The sequence below is a fragment of the Loxodonta africana genome, chromosome 3 (assembly GCF_030014295.1).
Source record: "Loxodonta africana isolate mLoxAfr1 chromosome 3, mLoxAfr1.hap2, whole genome shotgun sequence".
NCBI lineage: Eukaryota > Metazoa > Chordata > Mammalia > Proboscidea > Elephantidae > Loxodonta > Loxodonta africana.
In genome coordinates, this window is record NC_087344.1 from 2,684,717 (window position 1) to 2,706,770 (window position 22,054).

Here is a 22,054-nt window from a genome sequence, read left to right on the forward strand (position 1 = left end):
GGTCTGTTGTGATATTATTACCCATCTCATTTCTTATTTGGGTTATTTGTTTCCTCCCTTGTTTTTCTTTTGTCAGATTGGCCAGTAGTTTATGAATTTTGTTAATTTTTTCAAAGAACCAGCTTTTTGTTTTGTTAACTCAGTTGTTTTTCTGTTCTCTGTTCCATTTAATTCTGCTTTGATTTTTGTTGTTTGCTTTCTTCTGGTGCCTGAGGGTTTCTTTTGTTGCTCTCTTTCTATTTGTTCAAGTTGTAGGGATACTTCTTTGATTTTGACCCTTTCTTCTTTTTGGATGTGTACATTTATTGATTTATGTTGGTCTCTGAGCATTGCTTTAGCTGTGTCCCAAAGGTTCTGATAGGAAGTGTTTTCTCATCGGATTCTTTGAATTTCTTTATTCCATCCTTAATTTCTTCTGTAACCCAGTCATTTCTGAGCAGGGTATTGTTCAGTTTTCCATGTGTTTGATTTCTTTTCCTTGCTATTTCTGTTATTGATTTCTACTTTTATGACTTTATGGTCAGAGAAGTCACTTTGTAATATTTTGATGTTTTGGATTCTGTTAAGGCTTGCTTTATGACCTAGTACATGAGCTCTTCTAGAGAATGTTCTATGTACATTGGAAAAATACACTTGGCTTCTGTTGGGTGGAATGTTCTGTATATGTCTGTGAGGTCAAGTTGGTTGACTGTGACATTTAGCTCTTCTGCGTCCTTTTTGATCTTCTTTCTGGATGTTCTGTCCTTCACCAAAAGTGGTGTGTTGATGTCTCCTACTGTTATTGTGGAGCTGTCTATCTCATTTTTCAATGCTGTTAGTTTGTTTTATGTATCTTGCAGCCCTATCATTGGGTGTATAAATATTTAATATGGTCATATCTGCCTGGTATATTGCCTCTTAATCATTATATAGTGTCCTTCCATATCGTTTGTGGTGGATTTAGCTTTAAAGTTTATTTCGTCAGAAATTAATATTGCCACTCCTGCTCTTTTTCGATTGTTGTTCACTTGTTATATTTTTTTCTATCCTTTGAGTTTTAGTTTGTGTCTTTAAGTCTCAGGTGTGTCTCTTTTAGGCAGCATATAGACGGATCGTGTTTTTTTGTCCATTCTGCCACACTCTGTCTCTTCATTGGTACATTGAGTCTATTTACATTCAACGTAATTATGGGTAGGTAAATGAGTTTAGTTCTGTCATTTCGATGTCTTTTTGTGTGTTTTTGACAGTTTCTTTTTTCCACTTAATTTTTTGTGCTGAGTAGTTTATATATTTTTTCCTCTTATTAATTGTTGCTGACTTTGTTTTTGCTGAGTGTTTATGTTTTTTTTGTACTTTATTTTGGTGTGTAGGATTGTTAGTCTCCTTTGCGGTTACTTTAATATTTACCCCTATTTTTCTAAGTTTAAACCTAACTTTTATTTCTTTATATTGCCTTGACTTTCTATGTGAAAGATAAATGACTACATTTTTTAGTTCCTCTTTATTGTTTTAATGTTGTCATCTTTTATGTAATGACATCTCTGTTTCGAGTTTTTTTTAAATCTTGATTTATTTTTGTGATTTGCCTATCTGGGTTGATATCTGATTGTTCTGTCCTGTGTTCTAGACTTGGGTTGATATCTGGTATTATTGATTTTCTAACCAGAGAACTCCCTTTAGTATTTCTTATAGTTTTGGTTTGGTTTTTAAAACTTCCCTAAACTTCTGTTTACCTGGAAACACCAATTTCGCCTTCATATTTGAGATACAGTTTTGCTGGGTATATGATTCTTGGCTGGCAATTTTTTTCCTTCAATGCTTTATGTAAGTCATCCCATTGCCTTCTTGCCTGCATGGTTTCTGTGGAGTAGTCCGGTCTTATTGACTCTCCTTTGTAGGCAACTTTTTATTTATGCTTTACCACTCTTAAAATTCTCTCTTTACCTTTGGTTTTGTCAGGTTTGATTATAATATGTCATGGTGACTTTCTTTTGAGATCTACCTTATGTGGGGTTTGATGAGTATCTTGTTTAGGCATCATCTCATCTTTCATGATATCAAGGAAGTTTCCTGCCAATAAATCTTCAACAATTCTCTCTGTGTTTTCTGTTATCCCTCCCTGTTCTGTTACTCTAATCACTTGTAGGTTATTTCTCTTGATAGAGTTCCACATGATTCTTAGGGTTTCTTTGGTTTTAAAAATTGTTTTATCTGATTTTTCTTCGAGTTTATTGGTGCCAAGTGTTTTATCTACAGTCTCACTAATTCTGCCTTCCAGTTCCTCAATTCTGCTCCTCTAACTTCCTACTGAATTGTTTAATTCTGTAATTTTATTGTTAATCTTCTGAATTTCTGATTGCTGTCTATGGATTCTTGCAGGCTATTAAATTTTTCATTATGTTCTTGAATAACCTTTTTAATTTTTTCAACTTCTTTATCTGTGTGTTCCTTGGCTTTTTCTGCGTTTTGCCTGATCTCCTTCCTGATCCCTTGAAGAGTTCTATATATTAATCTTTTTGTATTCTACATCTGGTAATTCCAGGAATACGTCTTCATCCAGAAGATTCCTTGATTCTTTGTTTTGAGAGCTTGTTGAAGCGATCATGGTCTGCTTCTTTAAGTGGCTTGATAGTGACTGTTGTCTCCGGACCATCTATAAGTTATGGTATTAATTTCTGTTTGCTTACTGTATTGTAGTGTCTCGCTTTGTTTTGTTTTGTTATGCCCAGATAGGCTGCTTGAGTGAGCTAGCTTTATTATTTGTGCCTTTGCAGCTCTAAGGTCCTGTCATGAGATGGCTAGAGCTGATACCAGGTATATGAGCCTAGGAGTCCATTTACTTGTATGGATTTGGCTCAGGTGCCCAAGTGGTTGGTCACCAAGTGTGTGATACAGACTTTGTCCTACAGCCTTAGAGGGGCAGGGGTGATTGGTGTAGGAACAGGTATATGGTTGCAGCAGGGGTCATGCTCTGAAAGAGGCAGGGAGCTGACAACCGTCCCAAGTGTCTGTGAGGAAGGAGCATCCCTGTTCCCTAGAGCACAGGGATGGGTGGGTTTTGCAGTCGAATCGTGGGCACCCAATGCTTTTGGTTGTAAGGACTGGGAGGCACCACTTATCCTTGGACCCCTGTCATGGGTGGCTAGGTGACATGATGTGTGTAGGTGAGGACCCTGTTTAATAGGCAAAGCAGTGTCAAACGTCAAAAACCTATCTCTCTACCACATAGCTGAAACAGTTGAATTCAGATCTCAAACACATACACTGTTGTAGTAACAAGGGCCTAATCTCCTTAAATGGGCACACACAGGTCCATGCAGGGGTGAAATGTATTCAAAGTATGTGGACTGTTTGTGCCTGGACAGGAACCACTTCTGTCCTGTGCTCCCCAGCTTAGTGGAGCTGGCAGATTATATTTTCCCACAGTTGTTAATTTATCCCTTCTCCAAGGACGGAAGAATGGCCCACGACACACAGCAGGACCTATTTCAGGGCCAGGGAAATTGACAGCCACTGAAGCTGGCTTGGGGGCTGGGAGGGCGTGGTAAAGTAAACGCAAGTACTTAGCTTTTGCCAAGAGCTCTGTTCTTCTCTGGTTCCAGAGGTATGAGTAGACTGTGCGGCTCGCTGTCTTTCCCTGAGGAAACTATGTCCTGAACACTGCCACCAGTCCTGCCGCAGTTGCTTCTGGGGATCGTGCCTGAGTGGTGCTGGCTCCCGCTGAGTCAGGTCCGGCAATTTCTCACTGCTTCTGAACCGTCTCTCCCTCCGCCTGCCGCTCAGTCCGATTTCCTAACTTTGTCTTTGACGTTAAGAAGTCCTAGCTTGTTGTATGTATAATTGTTTCACTTGTTTTTTCAGATCTTTGTTGTAGGAGGGATCACCGAAAGTGTCTGACTACTCCACCATCTTGGCCCCACTCAGTGATTTTTTTTTTTTGGAACCTAATCTACATGGGGTTCATTGAGCTTATTTGATGGTCATCTTTCATATTAGAGAAGTTTTCTGTCAGCAAATCTTCAATTATGCTCTCCGTGTTTTCCTTTTTCTCCCCCTGCTCTGGAACTCTGATCATGCACAGATTTTTACTTTTGATTGTCCCAAATCATTCTCAGGGTTTCTTCAGTTTTCCTCTTAAATTTTTTCTCAAAGCGATATCCAACTATTTGTCTTGAATTTCATTGGTCCTGTCTTCCATCGTTTCAGATTTGCTCCTGAAATCTTCTGTTGCACTGTCCATTTCTGAAAGCTTGTTTATCTTTTGGGTTTCTAATATTTGTATGATTTTTAGTTGTTTACTTTGACGTTTTGTTTCCATATTATTTTCATAAATTAATCCTTTGTGTTTCCCCTGATTTTGTCCTTTTTTCCCTGTGATTTTGTCTATTTAGTCATTATTTTTGTTCACGTTTTCCTTCATCTGTTTCCTAATCTCCTGGAGAGCCCTAAATAATAGAGTTTTGAATTCCCTATTGATAGTCCCAGTGCCTTTTCTTCTACGAGAAGGTCATCTGGTGTTTTATCTCGATTGTGTTCTGGAGTCATCTTGTCCTGTTTTTTAATATGTTTAGATATTGTGTGCTGTCTCTTGGATTTTCAGGAATTGTTTCTTTGTTTATTGATTGTAGATTTGTTTCATTTGTCCTGCTTTTTTTTATTTTATCTGGTTATGTCTGGGCAAGTTTTTTTGCTCGCTTGCCTGTCAGCACAAACTTCTCACCACCTTCTCCAGGTGGGCAGGGCTGGTGCCCAGCTATGGTGCAGTAGGGTGGGTCCAGTTGAGGGGATGGGTAGGGATCAGTAGTTTGCAACATGAACTGGGGCCCATGGGGTGGGATCAAGGGGCAGTGCAGAACCAGGTCTGAGGGACAGCATTGGCGCCACTTGGGGGCATGGTGCTCAGCACGAGATGCTCAAGGTAGGAGGGAAAGGATAGAATGTGATGTGTGGAGCTAAGCAGCTGAGGAAGAAGAGAAAGAAGAGGGAGAAACAGAAGCAAAAACATTTTTTTTTTTAATTCAGGAAAAAAGTAAACAAAACATCTGCGGGGTAGAGTTCGGTGGGTGGGGACGAGCCAGACCTGTTGAGTCTGTATATGTCTGTGGCTCTCTAGCTTAGCGGTGTGGCTTGGCCTGTTGAGAAGGGGTGTGGGTGGTGCATAGTGCTTAGTGAGCAGGAGAAAGGGGAGAGAAGAAACCAACCAACAAACAGAAAATAAAAACAGCAACAACAAAATAAAGCTGGTGGGGAAGTGGGCCATTGGGGGCAGACAGAATTGGGGTGGCAAAGAGCTGATGTCTCTCTTGCCGGGTGGCACAGCACAGCCAGTCAGCCAGGGGCAGAGGTGGCACAGGGCCTAGGTGGGAGGGAGAAGGCAAAATGAGAAGAGGGAAGATTAAAAAAAATATGGTGCTGAGGGAGCCCGTATGCAGGGGCGGCGTAGTCCTGGGGCAGCCTTGTGCCACGGGAGCTCCAACTGAGCAGTACAGCACAGCCTGCCAAGAATGTGGGAGAATGCTCGGGGCTAGGTGGGTGTAAGAAAGGATGAGAGAGTGGAGAAACAACCAAAAAAAGAGAAACAATAAATACATAAAATGGCACAGAGGTAGCTGATTGGTGACGGCAGTGCAGACCAGCGGGGGCTGCGCACCAGTGATTGTCCGGCCAAGCGATACAAAGTTGTCTTTTGAGAAGGGACATGGGCAGCGCATGGGGCTAGGTGGGCTGGAGAAAGGAATGAGAAGGAGAAAGAGCAGAAACTGGAAAATGATTAAAAAAAAAAAAAAAGGCACTGAAGGAGACTGCTGGCGTGACAGTGCATACACAAAAAGCTGTGCACCGGTGGCTCTCTAGGGAAGTAGTGTAGCACAGCCCATCAAGAAGGGGAGGGGACAGCACACGTGGTAGCTTGGCCGGAGGAAGGAAGGAAGGGAGAAAGAAAAGCAACAACAATAAAGGCCAAAACCCCCCCTAAAAATGGCGTTTTAGGGGCTGGCCGGTGGGGGCCCAATCTTTTGCAAATTCCTTGAAATACTGTCTTCTTTTCTGTGGCATAGTTTTTCATTTCTGGCATTTCCTTTTATGTTAAACTTTCTATCTTTCTACTCATATTAGATATCTCTTCTTGCATGTGGTCTTCTTTGTCTATTGGAGGAGGTCTTGTCATATAAATCATAGTTGTTTTAAACACCCAGTCTGGTAATTCCAAATTCTCTGTCGTATCCGAATCTGGTTCTGATGCTTTCTTTGTCTATTCAAGCTGTGCTTTTTGTTTTTTAGTTTGCCTTTACATTTTTTGTTGGAGATGGGTTTGATGTATTGGGTAAAAGAGAGTGGGAAATTGGCCTATAGTTCGCTGTTTAATGCTTCTGTTGCTCGAAATAGGCTGTGTTTGTTGTAGCTGTAGATGTGAGAGGCTGATATTTCCTCCCCCCCGCCCCCCAATCTGCTTCTGTGTTTGGGCCTTGTTAGAGATTTTTAAAAAATACGATCTTAACCTAAAGTTCCTACAGTTTTAATCCCCTTTTATTACACAGGACCCCTATTGATGTGGTGGTGTACGTGTGGAGGCAAAGGAAACATTCTATAGCCCAGAAACCCTGGTGGCATAGTGGTTAAGAGCTATGGCTGCTAACCAAAAGGTCAGCAGTTTGAACCCACCAGGCGCCCCTTGGAAACCCGATGGGGCAGTTCTACTCTGTCCTGTAGGGTCGCTATGAGTCAGAATCGACTCGACGGCAATGGGTTCAATGGGATGATTGGAATTCAGTCTTTTAGTGAGCCTGATCTTTTCAGCTGGTACCTTCCCAAGTGCTTCACAGCTGTCCTTCTTCTTTAGATGAGACCAAAATTCTAGATGGGGTTGGAGTTGAGTCTTTCCCATGTCATTAGATTCTTGTTAAAAAACCAGTTAGCTAAAGATCTAGTGCGACAGCTTCCTTTGAGGGCAACCTTTTTAAAGAACTTTAAAATGGCTGCTTTTCCCTCTCTCTACTGAAAGCATGAGGAAATTTTATTTAGTCATCACAGTGAGAACCACAGGGCTCCTGGAGCTAAAACTCAGGAAAGTGGGGGGCCTCCCTGCCTGGGCCCTGTGATATTTCTAACCCTCAAGGAGACCTAGAGTCAATCTCATGCTGTAAGTAAATGTATTTTAAATTTTTTTATCCAAGTACTGGCATCAGCTGTATCCGCTCCTTCAGGGCTTTTGCTTGGGTAAAGTGTCATTCTCTGTGTTTGCCTGGCTGTGTGTGTAATTTCGGGGAAGTATTTTACCCTGTGTCTCCAATTCTCTGATGAATTTGAGAAGAGTTGTTGATTTTTAGCTTGTTTAGTTTTTTTTTTTTTTCCTTCTGTAGTGAGGACAGGAGTAATGACTTCCAAGCTCCATGCCAGACCATATATGTGAAGTCTGTTTTTTTCTGAAATTGTCTTTACTTTCATGTTTCTCTTTTTATATTCTTCATTTATGCTGCTTTTAATTTTCCAGCGTCCCAATTTATGTTTAGCCTTTTGCTAAGGAGCTTTTCTTAGAGTGAGCGGTGTTTCTTCCTTCTGGGCATGAAAGCCATTGGAGCCCTTTGAATCCTGTGCCTCTACATTGGGACTTGTTGAAGTTGTTGAGCACCTGAAGTCTATATTGTTTATTTACTGTCCACACCCATAGTTTTTATAGTCTCTGAGCATTCAGGTATTTCTGTTTTCTTCACTCCTCAATCTGTTGTGCCCGCATGAAGTAGACTCTAAATTTTACATAAATCACTTTTATTAAACGAAGGAGCCAGAGGTAAGGACCTGAAGCCAAGAATTATGACTGAGACACAGGATTTTGCTTGAAGATATCACGTTTGTCTGAATCAAGTAGAGTGTTTCCTATCTTTTCTTCCAATAGTGCATAGGTGGGCTCTAGGTCATTTATTTTGTTAATATAGAAAAACCACGAGAACAGCAAGACAATTGTATGTATATGAACAGAAGAGCCATGAGCAATTAGGTATCAAATACAAATGGACCCTGCATCCTGACCCTGGCTTATCTGCGTTCTTTTTGGGCAACTTTGAGCATGTGCTTGTTTTTCTCTTAAATTTCATTAAATAGCCATGAACCTATTTAAAATAATGTGTCTTCAATACTGTCGTTATACCTGCTGTGTAATGCTTTTTCAAAAATCTTTCCCCCGTTGTAGTTGCTCCATAAAAGGAACATTGTACTGTTAACATATATTGTAGTAATGTGAGATCAAACGTGTCAGCAAAAGAGGAAGACCCTCAATGGGACGGATTGACACAGTGGCTTCAATAATGTGATCAAAGAACACAGCGTTCAGTATGGATTACACCTCAACATAAAACAAAAGTCCTCAAACTGGACCAGTGAGCAACATCATGATAAACTGAGAAAATAGCAAAGTTATCAAGAATTTTATTTTACTTGGATTCACAATCATTGCCCATGGAAGTAGCAGTCACGAAATCAAACGACGTATTGCATTGGGCAAATATACTTCAAAAGACCTCTTTCAGGGGTTAAAAAGCAAAGATGTCACCTTGAGGACTAAGGAGTGGGATTATTGGATCGTATGGTAGTTCTATTTCTAGCTTCTTAAGGAAGCACCAAATCGATTTCCAAAGTGGTTGTACCTTTTTACGTTCCCAGCAGCAGTGTATAAGTGTTCCAGTCTCTCCACAGCCTCTCCAACATTTATTCTTTTCTGTTTTTTGGATAAATGCCAGCCTCGTTGGAGTGAGATAGAATCTCACTGTAGTTTGATTTGCATTTCTCTAATGGCTAATGATCATGAACATTTTCTCATGTATCTATTAACTGAATGTCTTCTTTAGTGAAGTGCCTGTACATATCTTTTGTCCATTTTTAAATTGGGTTATTTGTCTTTTTGTAGTTGAGTTTTTGCAGTATCACGTAGATTTTAGAGATCGTGCACTGATAGGAAATGTCAAAGCTAAGAACTTTTTCCCAGTGTGTTTGGTAATCTTTTTACTCTTTTTGTGAAGTCTTTGTATGAGCATAGGTGTTTGATTTTTAGGAGCTCCCAGTCATCTAGTTTCTCTTCTGCATTGTTGGTAATGTTTTATATACTGTTTATGCTAAGTATTAGGGCTCCTAACATTGTCCCTGTTTTTTTCTATCATGATCTTTATTGTTTTAGATTTTATATTTAGGCCTTTGATCCATTTTGAATTAGTTTTTGTGCATGGTGAGAGTATGGGTCTTGTTTCATTTTTTTGCAGATGGCTATCCAGTTATGCCAACACAATTTGTTAAAAAGACTGTCTTGAAACAAGACAGGCATCTCCTGCCTGGAGGGTAGGATAAGAAGGTACAGGGGGTTAGAAGCTGGCAAAATGGACACGAAAAGAGAGAGTGGTGAGAGGGAGTGGGCTGTCTCATTAGGAGGAGAGCAACTGGGAGTATGCGGCAAGGTGTATGAGTTTTTGTGTGAGAGACTGACTTGATATGTAAACTTTCACTTAAAGCACAATAAAAATTAAAAAAAAAAAAAGCACTGTCTTTTCCCCACTTAACTGACTTTGGGCCTTTGTCAAATATCAGCTGCTCATATGTGGGTGGATTTATGTCTGGGTTCTCAATTCTGTTCCCTTGGACTGTGTATCTGTTATTGTACCAGTACCAGGCTGTTTTGACTACTGTGGCAGTATAATAGGTTCTAAAATCAGATAGAGTGTGGCCTCCCACTTTGTCCTTTTTCAGTAATGCTTTACTTATCTAGGGCCTCTTTTCCTTCCATATGAAGTTGATAATTTGTTTCTCCATCTCATTAACAAATGTCATTGGAATTTAGATTGGAATAGACATTTTACCATGTTAAGTCTTCCTATCCATGAACAAGGTATGTATTTCCACTTACGTAGGTCTCTTTTGGTTTCTTGCCCTAGTGTCTTGCAGTTTTTTTGTATAGGTGTTTTACATCTCTGGTAAGATTTCTTTCTAAGTATTTTATCTTCTTGGGGGCTACTGCAAATGGTATTGATTTAGCGATTTCCTCTTCGATGGTCTTTTTGTTGGTGTAGAAGAATCCAGCTGATTTTTGTATATTTACCTTGTATCCTGATACTCTGCTGAACTCTTCTATTAGTTTCAGTAGTTTTCTTGAGGATTCTTTAGGGTTTTCTGTGTATAAGATCATGTTATCTGCAAATAGAGATACTTTTACTTCTTCCTTGCCAATCTGGATGCCCTTTAATTTCTTTCTCTAGCCTAATTGCTCTGGCAAGGACCTCCAGCACAATTTTGAATAAAAGCGGTGATAAAGGGCATCCTTGTCTGGTTCCCGATCTCAAGGGGAATGCTTTCAGACTCTCTCCACTTAGGATGATGTTGGCTGTTGGCTTTGTATAAATGCCCTTTATTATGTTGGGGAATTTTCCTTCTATGCCTATTTTGCTGAGAGTTTTTATTGTGAATGGGTGTTAAACATTGTCAAATGCAATTTCTGCATTGATTGATAAAATCATGTGGTTCTTTTGTTTTATTTATATGATGGATTACATTGTTTTTCTGATGTTGAACCATCCCTCCATCCCAGAAAAAACCCAGTGCCGTCCATACGTGGTATGAATCCCACTTGGTCATGGTGAATTATTTTTTTGATATGTTGTTGAATTCTATTGGCTAGAATTTTGTTGAGGATTTTTGCATCTAAGTTCATGAGAGATATAGGTGTGTAATTTTCTTTTTTTGTGGTGTCTTTACCTGGTTTTGGTATCAGGGATATGCTGTCTTTATAGAATGAGTTTGGGAGTATTCTGTCCTTTTGTATGCTCTGAAATAACTTTAGCAGTAGTGGTTTTAATTCTTCTCTGACAGTTTGGTAGAATTCTGCAATGAAGCTGTCAGAGCCAGGGTCTTTTTTTTGGGGGGGGGGTAGTTTTTTGATTACCTTTTCAATCTCTTCTTTTGTTATGGGTCTATTTAGTTGTTCTATCTCTCTGTTAGTTTAGGTAGGCAGTGTGTTTCTAGAAATTTATCTGTTTCTTCTAGGTTTTCAAATTTGTTAGAGTACAGCTTTTCATAGTAATCTGATAAGATTCTTTTAATTTCAGCTGGGCCTGTTGTAATATTGCCCATCTCATTTCTTATTTGGGTTATTTGCTCCCTCTCCTCTTTTTGTCTGTTTAGCCGAGGGTTTGTCAATTTTATTAATTTTTTCAAAGAACCAGCTTTTGGTCTTGTTAATTCTTTCAATTATTTTTCCATTTTCTATTTCATTTAATTCTGCTCTAATTTTTATTACTTGTTTTCTTCTTGTGCCTGAGTGTTTTTTTTTGTTGTTGTTGTTGCTCTGTTTTTATCTGTTCAAGTCGTAGGGATAGTTCTTTGATTTTGGCCCTTTCTTTTTTGGATGTGTGCATTTATTGAAATAAATTGACCTCTGAGCACTGCTTTCGCTGTGTTCCAAAGGTTCTGATAGGAAGTGTTTACATTCTCATTGAAGTCAGTGGATTTCTTTATTCCATCCTTAATGTTTTCTATAACCCAGTGTTTTTTCAGCAGGATATAGATCACTTTCCAAGTGTTTGTTTTCTTTTCCCTGCCTTTTCTGTTATTTCTTTTAAGGCCTTATGGTCAGAGAAGATGCTTTGTAGAGTATTTCAGTGTTTTGGATTCTGCTAAGGCTTGCTTCATGACCTAATATGTGGTCTATTCTAGAGAATGTTCCATGTGCACTAGAAAAGAAAGTATACTTGACTGCTATTGGGTGGATTATTCTGTATATTTCTGTAAGGTCAGGTTGGTTGATTGTGGCCTTTAGCTCTTCAGTGTCTTTATTGAGCTTGTTTCTGGATGTCCTGTCCTTCACCAAAAGTGAGGTGTTGAAGTCTCCTACTATAATTTTGGCACTGTCTATCTCAATTTTCAGTGCTGTTAGAGTTTGTTTTATGTATCTTGCAGCCCTATCATTGGATGCATAAATATCTAATATGGTTATGTCCTCCTGGTATGTTGTCCCTTTAATCATCATGTAGTGTCCTTCTTTATCCTTTGTGGTGGATTTAATTTTAAAGTATGTTTTGTCAGAAATTAATATTGCCTCTCCTGTTCCTTTTTGATTGTTGTTTGCTTAATATATTTTTTTTCCCATCCTTTGAGTTTTAGTTTGTTTTTTTCTCTAAGTCTAAGGTGTGTCTCTTGTAGGCAGCATATAGACAGATCGTGTTTTTTGATCCATTCTGCCACTCTCTGTCTGTTTATTGGTGCATTTAGTCAATTTACATTCAGTGTAATTATGGATAACTATGCATTTAGTGCTGTCATTTTGATGTCTTTTTTTTTGTGTTGTTGACAGTTTCTTCTTCCTACTTAATTATTTGTGCTGAGTAGTTTGTATATTGTCTTTTCCTCTTATTCGTTGTTGATTTTGTTTCCACTGAGTCTCTGTTTTTGTCTTGTATTTTATTTTGATGTGTAGCTTAGTCTCTTTTGTGGTTACCTTAATATTTACCCCTGTTTTTCTAAGTTTAAATCTAACTTTTATTTCTTTATATCACCTTGTCTTTCTCTCCATATGGAAGATCTATGATTACATTTCTTAGTCCCTCTTTATTGTTTTAATGTTGCCTTCTTTTACGTAATAACATCACTGTTTCCCTGTTTTGAGCATTTTTTAATCTTGAGTTATTTTTGCGATTTCCCTGTCTCAGTTGACTTCTGGTTGCTCCGTCCAGTGTTCTAGACTTGGGTTGATATCTGATATTATTGATTTTCTAACCAAAGAACTCCCTTTAGTGTATCTTGTAGTTTTGGTTTGGTTTTTATGAATTCCCTAAACTTGTGTTTATCTGAAAATGTTCTAATTTCACCTTCATATTTGAGAGACATTTTTGCTGGATGTATAATTCTTGGCTGGCAGTTTTTTCCTTCGATGCTTTATATAAGTCATCTCATTGCCTTCTTGCCTGTGTGGTTTCTGCCGAGTAGGCCGAGCTTAATCTGATTAACTCTCCTTTGTAGGTGACTTTTGGGTTTATCCCTAGCTGCTCTTGAAATTCTCTCTTTATCTTTGGTTTTGGCAAGTTTGATTATAGTATGTCTTGGTGACTTTCTTTTAAAATCTGCCTTATGTGGAGTTTGATGAGCATCTTGGATAGATATCTTCTCAGCTTTCACGATATCAGGGAAGTTTTCTGCCAACAAATCTTCAACAATTCTGTATTTTCTGTTATCCCTCCCTGTTCTGGTACTTCAATCACTCACAGATTATTTCTCTTGATAGAGTCCCACATGATTCTTACGGTTTCTTCATTTTTTTAAATTCTTTTATCTGATTTTCCTTCAAATGTATTGGTGCCAAGTGCTTTATCTTCAATCTCACCGTAATCCACATAATCAACATTTCATTGAACCAGCCAAATAAACTATTAAATCATTTCCTAACCTCTCAAGCTGAAAGTTTGAGTGAAGAATCTGTGATTGTTGTTGTTCAGTGCTGTTGAGTCTGTTCTGACTCATAGCAGCTCTGTGCCCCACAGAACTGAACACTGCCTGGTCCTGCACTGTGCTCACAATTGTTACTATGCTTGAACCCATTGTTGCAGCCGCTGTGTCAATCCATGTCACCGAAGGTCTTCCTTTTTTTCGCTGACCCTCTACCAAGCACAGTGTTCATCTCCAGGGACTGATCCATCCTGATAACATGTTCAAAGTATGAGAGACATAGTCTCACCGTCTTTGCTTCTAGGGAACAGTCTGGTTATACTTCTTCCAAGACATATTTGTTCATTCTCAGTCCATGGTATTCTGTGTTCTTTTCCAGCACCACAATTCAAGACATTAATTCTTTGGTCTTCCTTTTTCATTGTCCAGATTTCACATGCATATGAGGCAGTTGAAAACACCATGGCTTGGGTCAGGAGCGCCTTAGTCTTCAAGGTGACATCCTTGCTTTTCAACACTTTAAAAAGTTATTTTGCAGCTCGTTTGCCCAATGCAATGTGTCTTTTGATTTCTTGACTCCTGCTTCCATGGGTGTTGATTGTGGATCCAAGTAATATAAAATTCTTCACAACCTCAGTCTCCTCTCTGTTTCTCATGATGTTGCTTATTCGTCCACTTGTGAGGACTGTAGTTCGTGGGCCCATATAAATAAACTCAGACTGATCCAACTTTATGTTCCTAGCACTTTTATCCCACACACCCTTAATAGCCATTCCCACACATATTCCCCACGTTTCTGTACGTATTAGAAAAGTCAGTTCTTTTTGAGTATGGTGTGCCTTCTCTGGGTCCCACTTTTTTATTGGGGCTAACCGGGACTTAAATGTAGTTTTATAGGTCTAGAAAGAAAAATGAGTGCTCGAGTGGGTTCTGGGAGCATTTAGCAATGTCTTGTAAGCATCTACCCCAGGCAATGACTCAGATGCTATCCCTGGCAATGACTCAGACACTGACCCAGGTCATATGCTAGATAAAGGCTCTTCAGACACAGTGGGCTAGTATCATCAGATGGGGGTGAAGGGGAATAATCGTTTCTTTGGAGATGGTGGTTTAGCAGACTTAGATGGAGTAATCTCTTCAGATGGAAGTGAGAGGGCTGGTTCTGTTGGTAGTAGTGATTCAAAAAATTTAAGGGTCTCAGTGTCCCCAGCCTCCTGAATATCTACCCGTATGTCCACATTCCAAGTTTTAGGATCCCATCTCTTCGCAATCAGTGCGCCCACACTTTAACTTCAAATACCATTTGAGGTTGGTAATCCTGTTTGTGTTGCAATTCAGCCAGTCTCACACTAATTCTCTGAGTTTCTTTTTCCACAACATCGTCTCAGTTACAAGAAGGAAGGCTTTCTTCATGTGCAAGTGGCAAGTTTGAGGCCTTTTATTCGGTGCTTAAGCTGTGACTCCAAAGCGCTGAACACATCTCTCTCTTTCATCACTTTGTGTAGCAGAAGTAGGACAAACCAACCAGCTTCCCTATACTTCTCATTCTGACAAAATTATAGAAAAGTATGAAACGTGGTCACCCAGAGCCTTGCTTTTCGTGAATATGTGATCTATACGTGTTGATTATTTGCATATTAATATTGCCACCTGATGCCATGTATTAGCAATGGCACTTTTACTACTGGAGGCAGAGTCATCAGTGCCTTTAAGACTGCTTAGACTTGACAGCCAATTTAGAAAACTCATCCTTAAGATTTTGTTTCTCTAGAAGCACTCTCAGTACTGAATGTCTTAGGCTAGGCTCCCTGGAGAAGAAAAAGCAGTTATATATATGTATACATATATATGTATACATGTGCGTATATGTATGTCCCGTGTGTGTCAGTTTTGTCAATCTGTGGGTGCTTGTATGTTGCTGTGATGTTGGAAGCTATACCACCGGTATGCAGATACCAGCATGGTCACCCATGGTGGACAGGTATCAGCTGATCTTCCAGACTAAGACAGACTAAGAAGAAGAACCTGGTGGTCTACATCTGAAGATAATTGGCCAGTGAAAACCTCATGAATAACAACAGAACATTGTATGAAGTAGTGCTGGAAGATAAGCCCCTCAGATTGGAAGGTACTCAAAAGACAACTGAGGAAGAGCTGCGTCCAAAATGAAGTGGAACTCATAAGCATCGATATCCTAGACATTAGTGAGCTGAACTAGACTGGTGTTGGCCATTTTGAATTGGACAATCATATGGTCTAGCATACCAGGAATGACAAATTGAAGAGAAATGGTGTTTTCATTGTCAAAAAGAACATTTCATGAGACATCCTGAAATACAACAGTTTCAGTGTTTGGATAATATCCATATGTCTACAAGAAAGACCAGTTATTATGACTATTTAAATTTATGCATCAAACATTAAGGCTGAAGATGAAGAAATTGAAGATGTTTACCATCTTATGCAGTTTGAAATTGATTAAGCATGCAATCAGGATGCATTTATAATTACTGGAGACTGGAATGCAAAAGTTGGAAAAAAGAAGGATGGTAGATGGAAAATATGGCCTTGTCAATAGAAACATTGCTGGAGATTGCATGACAGAACTGTGCAAGACTAAATGTTTTCATCTTAAATACCTTTTTTCAACAACATAAATGGCAACTATATGCGTGGATTTCATCGGATGGAATACACAGGAATCGAATCGACTACATCTGTGGAGAGATAATAAAGAATCTCAATATCTTCAGTCAGAACAAGACCAGAGGTTGACTGCAGAACATGTCATCAACTGCTCATATGCAAGTTCATATAGAAGCAGAAGAAAATTAGAACGAGCCCACGAGAACCAAAGTATGACCTTATTTCCCATCTGATTTTAAAGACCATCTCAAGAATAGACTTCATGCATTGAACACTAATGACTGAAGATCAGATGAGCTGTTGGATGATATCATACATGAAGAAGCAAGAGGCCCTTAAAAAGACAAAAAAGAAAGAGAAGATCAAAATAAATGTTAGAAGAGACTCTGAAAGCTGCTATTGAACATCAGGTAGCTAAAACAAACGGAAGAAATGATGAAGTTAAAGCACTGCACAGAGTATTTCAAAAAGTGGCTCGAGAAGACAGAGTTAAGTATCATAGTGACATGTGCACAGACTTGGAGTTAGAAAACCAAAAGGGAAGAACACACTCAGCATTTTTCAAGCTGAAAGAACTGAAGAAAAAATTCAAGCCTCGAGTTGCAATAGTGAAGGATTCTATGGGCAAAATATTGAACAATGCAGTAAGCATCAAAAGACGATTGAAGCAATACCAAGAGTTATTGTACCAAGAAATATCAGTTGATGTCTAATCATATCAGGAGGTAGCATATGATCAAGAACCAATGGTGCTGAAGGAATGAGTCCAAGTTGCACTGAAGGCATTGGTGAAAAACAAGGCTCCAGGTATTGATGGAATACCAGTTGAGATGTTTAAAGAAACGGTTGCAGCACCAGAAGTACTCTCTTGCCTATACCAAGAAATTTGGAAGACTGCTGCCTGACAAATCGACTGGAAAAGATCTGTATTGGTGCCTGTTCCAAAGAAATGTGATACAACCAAATGTGGAAATTATCGAACGATATCATTAATATCATACACAAGTAAAATTTTGCTGAAGGTCATTCAAAAGCAGTTGCAGTAGTACATCGACAGGGAACTGCCAGAAATTCGAGCTGGCTTCACAAGAAGATGTGGCACGAGAGATATCATCTTTGATGTTGGATGGATCCTGACTGAAAGGAGAGAATACCAGAAAGATGTTTGCCTGTGAATTACTGACTATGCAAAATTATCGAACTGTGTAAATCATAAAAAAACATGGATAACATTACAAATAATAGGTGTTCCAGACCACTTCATTGTGCTCAGAAGGAATCTGTACATAGATCATGAGGCAGTCATTTGAACAGAGTGAGGAGTTACTGCATGGTTTAAAGTCAGGAAAGTTGTGCGTCAGAGTTGTGTCCTTTCACCGTACTTATTCAATCTGTATGCTGAGCATATAACCCAAGAAGCTGGATTATATGAAGAAGAATGGGGCATCAGGATTGGAGGAACACTAATTAACATGCAGATGACACAACCTTGCTTGCTGAAATTGAGGAGGACTAGAAGCACTTACTGATGAAGATCAAAGACCACAGCCTTCGGTATGGATTACATCTCAACATAAAGAAAATTCTCACAACTGGACCAATAAGCAACATCATGATAAACGAAGTAAAGATTGAAGTTGTTAAGGATCTCATTTTACTTGGATCGACAGTGAATACCCATAGGTGCAGCAGTCAAGAAATCAAAAGACACATTGCATTGGGCATATCTGATACAAAAAAGACCTCTTTAAGGTGTCAGAAAGCAAGGATGTCACCTTGAAGACTATGGTGCACCTGGCCCAAGCCATGGTATTTTCAGTCACTTCATAAGCATGGGAAAACTAGACGATGAATAAGGAAGACCGAAAATTGACCCCTTTAAATTGTGGTGTTGTACTACTGTATGAAGAACGGAGCATCAGGATTGGAGGAAGACTCATTAACAACCGTCAATATGCAGATGACACAACCCATGCGTGCTGAAAGTGAACAAAATACTGAACAAGGCAAGAAGCATCAAAACAAGACGGTAGGAATATGCATGAAAAATGGTTGATATTCAGTCGTTTCAGAATGTATCATGATCAAGAGCCGATGGTATCTGTCTAGATTATCAAGTGTTGCTATAACAGAAATACCCCTAGTTGATGGCTTTGTTGTTTCTTCTGTTAGGTGCTGTCAAGTGAGTTCTGACTCATAGTGACCCTGTGTACAACAGAATGAAACATGGCCTGGTCCTGTACCATCCTCACAATCATTATGTTTGAGTCCTTTGTTGCAGCCACTGTGTCAATCCACATCATCGAGGGTCTTCCTCTTCTTCACTGACTCTCTGCTTTACCAAGCATGATGTCTTTCTTCGTGTACTGGTCCCTCCTGATAACATGTCCAAAGTATGTGAGATGAAATCTTGCCATCCTTGCTTCCATAGAGCATTCTGGAAGTACTTCTTCCAAGACAGATTTGTTTGCTCTTCTGGCAGTTCATAGTGTAGTCAGTATTCTTCCAATACCATTACTCAAAGACATTAATTCTTCTTCAGACATCTTTATTCATTGTCCAGGTTTTGCATGCATATGAGGTGATTGAAAATACCATGGCTTGGGTCAGGGGCACCTTAATCCTTAAAGTGACTTTTTTTTTAAGCACTTTAAAGAGATCTTTTATCACACATGTGCCCAAAGTAATGCATAGTTTGATTTCTTGACTTTTGTTTCCATGGATGTTGATTGTGGATCCGATAAAATGAACAGCTTGACAAGTTCAGTCTTTTCTCTTTTTATCATGATGTTGCATATTGGTCCTGTTGTCAGTATTTTTGTTTTTGTTAGGTCAAGATGTAGTCCATACTGAAGGTTAAAGTCTTTGATCTTTATCAGAAAGTGCTTCAAGTTTTATCCACTTTCACCAAGCAAGGTTGTGTCTTCTGCATATCACAGGTGATGCCGTCTTCTTGTTCGTATAGTCCAGCTTCTCTGATTATTTGCTCATCATACATTTAGAATAAATATAATGAAAGGATACAACCCTGATGCACACCTTTCAAGATTTAAAACCACACAGTATCCCTTTGTTGTTCTGCAGTGGTTGCCTCTTGGTCTATGTATAGTTTCCGCCTGAACACATTAAAGTGCTCTGGAATTCCTATTCTTCACAATGTTATCTGTAATTTATTATGATCCACACAATCAAATGCCTTTGCATAATCAGTGAAACACATCTAAACATCTGTATGGTATTTGCTGCTTTCAGCCAAGATTTCACATCATCCTCTGAATCTGGCTTGAATTTCTGCTGGTTCCCTGTCAGTGTACTGCTGCAACCCCTTTTGAATGATCTTCAGCAAAATTTGACTTCTGGGCCATACTAATGATATTGTACCATAATTTCTGCGTTCTGTTGGATCACCTTTCTTTGGAATGGACACAAATATGGATCTCTTCCAGTCGGTTGGGCAGGTAGCTGTCTTCCAAATTTCTTGGCATAGAAGATTGAGCTCTTCCAGCACTGCAGCTGTTCATGGAAACATCTCAATAGTGATTGCATTAGTTCTTGGAGTCTTGTTTTTCTCCAGTGGCTTTAGTGCAGCTTAGAGTTCTTCCTTAGTACCACTGGTTCTTAATCATATGCTATATTCTGACATGGTTGAAAGTCAACCAGTTCTTTTGGTGCAGTGACTTTGTGTATACCTTCCATTTTCTTTTGATACTTCCTGTATTGTTGCGTGTTTTGCCAATAGTATCCTTCAGTAGAAGCAGGGAAGTTGTAGCTTTGTATCACATTTTTTTTTTTAATTCTTATTGTGCTTTCAATGAAAGTTTACACATCAAGTCAGTCTGTCATACCAAAATTTATATGTACCTTGCTTTATACTCCTAGTTGTTCTCCCCCTAATGAGACAGCACGCTCCTTCTCTCTACCCTGTATCCCCATGTGCATTAAACCAGCTTCTGTCCCCCTCTGCCTTCTCATCTCCCCTCCAGACAGGAGCTGCCCACATAGTCTCACGTGTCTACTTGACCCCAAAAGCTCATTCCTCACTAACATGATTTTCTATCTTATAGTCTAGTCCAATCCCTGCCTGAAGAGTTGGCTTTGGGAATGGTTCCTGTCTTGGGCTAACAGAAGGTCTGGGGACCATGACCTCCCGGGTCCTTCTAGAAGTCTCAGCCAGACCATTAAGTCTGGTCTATTTATGACAATTTGAGGTCTGCATCACACTGCTCTCCTGTTCCCTCGGGGGTTCTCTGTCAGGGCAGTTGTTGGTTGTAGCCAGGCACCATCTAGTTCTTCTGGTCTCAAGCCCATGTAGTCTCTATTTTATGTGGCCCTTTCTGTTTCTTGGGCTCATAATTACCTTGTGTCTTTTGTGTTCTTCATTCCTCTTTGCTCCAAGTGGGTTGAGACCAATTGATGCATCTTAGAGCTAGTGCTAGTGTTTAAGACCCCCGACTCCGCTCACCAAAGCGTATCACAGTCTTTGGAGATGTTACCAGGAGGGAGCAGTCCCTGGAGAAGGGATATCATGCCTGTTGAAGTAGAGCGTCAGTGGAAAAGAGGAAGACCCTCAATAGATGGATTGGGACAGTGGTCATAATAATGGGCTCAGACATAACAATGATTGTGAAGATGCCGAAGGACTGGGCAGTGTTTTGTTCTGTTGTACATAGGGTCATTATGAATGGCAACCACCTCGATGGCACCTAGCAACAACCTTTCAGCTGAGAAATGCCAAACATGTTCTTCCCTTTTGGTTTTCTAACTCTAGGTCTTTGCACGTTTTATTATGGTACTTTGCTTTGTCTTCTTGAGCTACCTTTGGAAAGCTTTTGATCAGCTCTTTATTTCATTATTTCTTCCTTTCTCTTTAGGTAGTATCCAAGTTCATAGTCTCTTCTGAAATCCATTTTGGCCTTTTCTTTGTCACCTGTCTTCTTAGTGACATTTTCCTTTCTTCACGTATGATTCAGTTGGTGTCATCCCACCAATCATCTGGTCTTTGATCATTAGTGTTAAATGCGACAGATCTATTCTTGAGATGGTCTCTACATTCAGATGGAACATAATCAAGGTCATACTTCAGCTTTCATGAACTTGTTCTAATTTTCTTCTGCTTCAACTTGAACTTGCATAGGAGCAGTTGGTGTTTTGTCTTACCTTTGGCCCCTGGCCTTGTTCTAACGATATTGAGCTTTTCCCTCCTCTCTTTCAGTAGATGTAGTCAGTTTGATTTCTATGTATTCGAAGCGGTTAAATGGTTGGCTGCCAAATAAAAGGTCAGCGCTTGGGTCCCATCAGCCATTCTGCAAGAGAAAGATGTGGCAATGGGCTTCCATAACGATTACAGCCTTGGAAATCCTATGGGGCAGCACTACTCTGCCCTGTAGGGCTGCTGAGAGTTGGGATTGATTAGTTGGATGGGTATTTGGTTTAAAGGTTTTGTTTATGCAAGAGATAATACGAAGAGGCAGAGCGTATGTATAAGGGAAACCTCTTAAAAGGCCAGGTCACTGGGCGTAGCCCTCTGCCCCCGCGCCGGCACCCCGCCCCTCCCGCCGAGAGCTCAGCGCAGGAAGCGGAAGTGCGCGTGCGCGGCCGGCAGCCATGATTCGCGGTCGGCCGGCTGGGGTGTGAGGTACGTCTGTGGCACCGCCCGGCCTGGCCCGGTACCAGGTCCAGCCCGCCGGCCAGGGTGGGCCCGCTGGGGTTCCGGATGGTGCCGGGCCGCGGGGCCTCCGTAGCCGGACTTGGCCTGCAGCCTCGCGCCGCCGGCGCTGCCTCTTCTCCGGGGCCTGGGCCTCAGCCGGCGGCGCAGCGAAGCGGCCGCTGTGCTCTCCCAGCCCGGCTGAGGAGTCCCGCGCCGGCCGCGTCGGGACGGCCAGGTAGGGGGGCGAGGCCTAGGTGTGTCGGGGCGTTAATAGGTGAGGCCGTGCGTGGGCGGAGACCAGGGGTGTCCGCGTCGCCGGGAGTCTGTGAGGAATGCGGGGTGACAAGCCCGGGGAGTTAGCCTGTGCGC

At 40.4% G+C, this 22,054-nt stretch overlaps 1 protein-coding gene across 4 annotated transcripts in view; it reads left to right on the top strand.

The window, feature by feature from the left end:
* Positions 1 to 22,054, top strand: part of LOC100660529 (zinc finger protein 345-like) — a 105,813-nt gene that overhangs the window by 68,340 nt on the left and 15,419 nt on the right. The window contains exon 1 of one of the 4 annotated variants that reach the window (XM_010601440.3): positions 21,798 to 21,920. The exons of the other annotated variants lie outside the window; for them this stretch is intronic. The gene's annotated coding sequence lies outside the window, so the exon portion shown is untranslated. Of the gene's footprint in view, positions 1 to 21,797; positions 21,921 to 22,054 lie in introns of those variants that run through there. 4 annotated transcript variants of the gene reach the window in all.